Source organism: Stegodyphus dumicola, chromosome 3 (assembly GCF_044657685.1).
Source record: "Stegodyphus dumicola isolate Sdum_Otavi_A_Nest chromosome 3, ASM4465768v1".
Taxonomy (NCBI): Eukaryota; Metazoa; Arthropoda; class Arachnida; order Araneae; family Eresidae; genus Stegodyphus; species Stegodyphus dumicola.
Genome location: NC_140770.1, coordinates 136,605,746 through 136,611,745, shown reverse-complemented (window position 1 = coordinate 136,611,745; position 6,000 = coordinate 136,605,746). Strand labels below are relative to the sequence as shown.

General features: G+C 30.7%; 1 protein-coding gene across 1 annotated transcript in view; it reads left to right on the top strand.

Moving 5' to 3' along the window:
- Nucleotides 1-288: 288 nt before the first annotated feature.
- LOC118195210 (cdc42 homolog) overlaps nucleotides 289-6,000 on the top strand; it is a 53,617-nt gene continuing 47,905 nt past the window's right edge. Inside the window, exon 1 of the mRNA XM_035366472.2 lies at nucleotides 289-437. The gene's annotated coding sequence lies outside the window, so the exon portion shown is untranslated. The remainder of the gene's footprint in view (nucleotides 438-6,000) is intronic.

The following is a 6,000-nucleotide window of genomic DNA, read 5'->3' as shown; positions in this document are numbered from 1 at the left end:
AAATTTTAGCTACATTAACCATGCATTCAAAATTTTCTTCGAAGTGTCTCTACATAAGTTTTTTTCAGTTGACATAGTATGCTTTTAGGAAGTATTTACTGTTTAGATTGAAAAAATAATAATAATAAGGTGCAAAATAAATTTAGAAAATGCATCAGTACGTTTAATCATATTAAAAATAAGTTCAGCATATTGTAACAAAAGACTCTCAATCGAAACTGTGCTCTATTTGTAAAAACTAATTTAGCTGCATTCTTTATAAAAATAAATTTATATAAAATAGTTAATTTATATTTTCTCCAGCAGATGTCCTCGCCGGAAACGGAAAACTTGTGATGTCACAATACCATTGTCAACGCCCAGTCACCACCACTGTCTAATAGACATCGGTGATAAATCTGTTTAGGAGTTGTGAAAGTTTTTGCGGATTCTCTTCGGTAATGTTGAATTTAGAGTCTATGCTTGTTTCCGATAAATATTTAAAAAATTCAGACAAATATTCACATTATTACTTTGTGTACTTATCTTCCGAGTACTTCGAAAACAAGATATCGGTACTGTAATTTTCAATATGGCGGTGTTGCTGAATTAAAAACTGCTGTACTTAAATTATTATTAGTGTACTTGTTATTACATATTCTTTTGTTTTGTATTGAAAATGGAAAATTAATTTACTGGTAATGAACTTTATACATACATGCGTGACAAAATGTGTGTGAGTTGTTTACGACAATTTTCTCGCTAAGCGTTTAGGGTTGCTTTCACAATGGGGATATTTAATTTAATGAAAACAAAACTTATGATTCCTGTATATCACATGTTTAGGATTTGAATGATTCTAAGTTCCCAACATTTAAGATAAGTATGGATTATTTTTTACGTTGAGATAATAAGTTGTCAATATTTGTTGTTTTAGGCCTAGAGGATATGAAGTTATTTGTGGAATTAGCATGCGTTTTAGTTCTGGACACCTTTGGCTTCTGTTAGGAAATTTTATGGTCTATTATGCTATTTTAAAGTTTGAATGTCGGAACTGAAATTCATTTTGAAAACTTCTATCATACATTTTGTTTCGCGTTGATATTTTAATAATTTGCTAATAAACCAAATGATAAGTATTTCTATTTTCGATATATTTGCTGACATTAGTACTAATTATCACGTTAATTGAAGTGTTTAAAATAATTTAGTGCTGTTAAAAAGTTGCGATTAGAGCATTTTAATTGAAAAGTAATATTTCTTTTTTTGTTTTTTGCATATCACTGTTAGTAGGTATTGCAGTAATCATTTTAATGTTTTATGATTTTTGTATAATTGTTTTCATTGAACTAGTGTACAACTTACATTTTTGAAGTAACTTACTGATAACTTTTTGATTAGTGTATACATGTTCATACTATTCCTATTAGTCTTTTCATTGGGTTTGTTGGCTTACATTAAAGTGATTTGTAATCATGAGCATTTCATTACATGGCCTGTGCATATTTTACAAAATTCTTTATTTTATTGGTATTTGTGTGCCCGAGATGATTATTGTACTTCAAATTGCAAATTTTGGCAGTTTCCCTCGGAATTTCTTTACATGTTATGACCAGTCATAGTTTCCTTCAGGATACAAGTTTAATGTAAGGATTGGTTGAGAACAGATAATAAAGTTACAGTAGAACTCCAATTATCCGAATCAGTTGGGACCAGATCCCATGTGCATGATCAAAAATTCGGATAATCTGATTTTTTCCGAAGAAAGGGTCTGTATACACTTTAATTACTGCATGTTGCAAATGCAAGAAAAAAACTATTTTTAAAGAAAAACAATTTTAATTAATTAAAACAAAAAGGCATCACTTTTATGTAGATGTTATACAGTGTACTGTACAGTACTTACTAGTGCTGGTACAAGTCATTGCTTGCTGAAAACCTCGGTTAAAGTAAGCTGTTTGACTGTCTTCATCCGTTTTGGGGCTCACACGCCTGCTTGACAATGAGAAATTGCATCTGGTCACACTTGGGCTGATGTTTCATCAAAGAATTTTAATTGGGATTTACTAGCTAATGGTTTTGTGTCTGCTTCAGCTTTGACATTAAGATTATCTTCTTGCTCGACAATTTTTTCCTCTCATACTTTCAATAAGTTCATCATCATTTAGAATTTGAAACCCAGGATCTGATGAGTTGCACGCCATCCATTCTGCTGTATCCTCAACATTAACTTCTGAACATCCAGGAATTTTTTGTAATTCCTCAAGTCATGGGTTATCCTCATCTTCTCCCGCCTCTTCCCTTTTTTTTTTCTTGAGCTTGTTTTTTCCTTTTCTTCCTTTACCTACCTTTCTTCAGCTGATTCTGAAATTTTGAAAGCGATTCAGATAATTGGAGTTGTACTGTATTTGTTGAAATGTGGAAGTAATGAGAAGTTGTCTCTCGCCACCTCGAGCTTTGACCTTTTACGGCTTCACTCTGTTACTCTGGTTACTCACTCTGTTACTCTGGTCTTCATTCTGTTACTCACTCTGTTACTTCACTCTGTTCTCTGTTTTTTTCGAACCTGAGGTCAGGCCTTCAAAGTTGCAGTAACCTTGCTCCTACCGTTTCGCATTGAACAAGTTGCACTATTTTTATAGTTGGTGGTTGTGTGTAAGAACTGTGTATTTTAATTAAGCATACAATAGTAATATATTAGGTAGTATGAGTGAAATGTTGACTAAAGGGCTCTGATAATATTAAAAAACGTACTTAAGTCGTAAACAGGTTTTCCGTGCTCTGATATCGAAAATATTTGATTTATAAGAGTAAAGAATCCTGCTTTTGCAGAAATTCACCTATTTCAATAGAGGGGAAATGTTAAAACGCAATAAACGAGGATTGACTGTAACCAATTCCATGGATAAAGGGAAAAAAGTTAATAAACTGGGAAGGTTGTAACGTATTGTGATATTCAAGATAAAAATGAAGTACATATTTTTAATATGTTATTTCTATGAATTACATATTAAAAGAAATATGGTATTTATATAATACATGCTGTACAGCTTTGCAGTTTCCATCAAACTATAAACTATCAGTAGAACTTTGTCTATTCTGCATATGATATTAATACTCAGTTGAATTGTGCTGGGTAATTTTGAAAAGATTCTACACAGCATGAAGAAGTACCGCAATATAAATTCTTTTATATTAAGATTCTGCACAGTATGATGATGTACAGTGCAAATGCTTTACGTTACCTTGCAAAAGTTTGATGGAGAACCATTGAAAAAAGTGATAACTATTTATTGCCTAGTCTGTGTAGTATTTGCAGCATATACTTCCAAAAAACTTGTAAAAACGGCAGTTTTCAGGGGCCCACTCCTGCTTTTGTTTTTAAATTTATAGGTTATTAAATTAATTAATGAAATCATTTTCATTAATATATTAGTTATTTTTATTTTCAAATTTCAGAAAAATGTTTTTGTGATGTCGTTTGAGAAATACATAACTAAAAGTGGTAGAATGCGTTCTACATCAATACAACAAACGTAACATTTCTTCCTGAAGTCGGGAATAAGTTTGCGGCTTTTCGGTGGGAATGTGGATAATCAGAAGAGGAACTTATTTTCTGAGAAATAATTTTACTAAAATAAAACTGTATATGTACTTCATTATGGTGTAAATGCATGTATCTTGCTTTCCACCATGTGTACAGTAGTTTTTCCTTTTTTTTTTTTTTTTTTTTTTTTTGTTTTAATAACAAATCTGTGGATATTTGGCATTTCCAGCTTTGACTGCCATTTAGTCTTTGTATATGCCGCACAGCTGGGGCTGTATGAAACAATAATTTCCAGTTTTTTACTGTTTCAAATTGGAAGGGGATATATTTATCACCAGTTATATAGAGGGCATATTCATTTTGCTTCTAGCCATTATCTCCTGCTGTCACAAAAATTACTTCAGCACCTGTGTTCATCCAAGGTGATATACTAAGACACAGCTTTGTAGCATTTTCTGCATAAATGCCATGCAATGTACTAAATAGTAAAATTTTAATTTTATTGTCCGTTTATCTGATACAAAATTTAAGCTCATTCTGCATGTAATTTTTAAATTGTAACATTTCCAATAGAAATATCCAATTTTAACTGTTTAAAACTTTTCCCTTTTTTCTTCTTTTTCTCACTGATATATAAATTTAACTTCATGATTGTAAAATTTTCATTTTTAATTTTATATTTAAAGTTACTTGTGAACAAGTTGGGAATTCTGGTTTTTTTAAAATAGTGCCAAATTATAGATATTTATTTTTAAGTCAGCAAACATCTTCATCAACATTTCAAAAGAGAACATACTGTAGCAATTTAAAATACAAATTTAAATTATTAAATAAAGATTATATTATACTCTACTTCCATTCTTCTCATGTACACAGTAGTCTGTTTTTGTGACAATTGCACATTACTTTGGTATTATGGACTGGTTATGATCACAAAAGTAAGGTTGCTAAAATAAAACCACTGAATTGAGCATGTAGTAAATTTAAGATCATCTCATATCTGTTAAATATGGGTATGCGGTTGGTCAAAATAGAGTTGGAATTTAGATATATTTGTCTTCATATGGTTTTTCTAAATTTACTAATCGGGTAATTTTCCGTTTCGCCGGCGCAAATATCGCCAAGCAGACTTTATCGGCGACAACATACAGTATACACATAAAAAATGTTAACAAATGTTAGGTCTAAGAATTCAAAATAAACATTTTAATATTGTTTAAAATTTGGTAAAAAGACAATAACTTAAGAATTTACTATGCTTTCACAGTTCAACATCCTGATTCTCCGGTTCATATCACGTGACCCCAAGTGATCTCATCTCATGTAAACTACGTTGCAAAAATCTAATTCTCTCAGTAATTATCTACATTAATTTTAAGTTAAATCTTAATTTGGAATATAAGTTTAAATGCAAGAATTCTTTCTAGTCATACGAATAGCTTATTCAGAAATTATGTAAAACCACAGTGCTTTACTTCGCTAGTGTATTCTCATTAGAATTGATGAATTTAAACCTTGACTTTGCTTTTTCTATATTTTCACCTTTGGGTGAGCAGTGTGATTGCATTCTAATTGACTTAATTACCGCGAATGGCCTTAAGGCATAAAATTGTACTATTTGATAAAAATTCTATGTAATTGTATGCCAGTATTGAAAGAAACAATCAATCTAATAAGAAATGACTGCGACTTATTTTGAAAATGAGGCATATAAGGTTACCAGCGAGGATATTCCGTTTGGCATCAGTTGTACCATTACTGTTGGTTGCGCCGGCAAAACGGAAAAGTACCACTAATCATTCTCGTTTGTATATTAGAAATAATTTTGAAAACTGAGTAGAATTGATCAAAAATATGAATAAAAATTATTTTAAATGATTGAATTATGAATTTTTGTTGAAATATTTAAAAACTCATTTTTTTTCATATTATCTAGAAATATACATTGCTATTTTGAAACATGTTAATTTTAGACATCTTTAGGGAGAAATATGGTAGCTTAACTTTCATTTTTATTGTTTGATATCTATAGTGGAGGTAGATGAGTGGTTGCTTAGCTACAGTCCAAAAAGCTGATATTAGTACAATGGTAAAGGTGCGGTGAGAAAGCTGTATTATCTAGTTTTCATTGTGAATCGAGGACAGGCACATTGGAAGATAAATATTAGCTAATTTTATGCAGTCTCCAGTGAGGGATTAATTATAAGTTTGGTAACATTAATCTGTGTTCAAAAATGTTCCATTTTGATCTTCTAGTATTTTCCAATTTCATTATTAAAAAAGGCTATTTTGATGTAGTACATTCTGCCAGAATGTATGCAGCTTATTACTAATAGTTCATACGATTACTGGAATAGCCTGTAGTTTGAATTTTAAGACTTTTCTCTGCTCATTTCTCCCAATAGTATTTGTTTGAATTTTAAGACTTTTTTATGATTATTTCTCCCAATAGTATTTGAATCTGCTCATGTAGA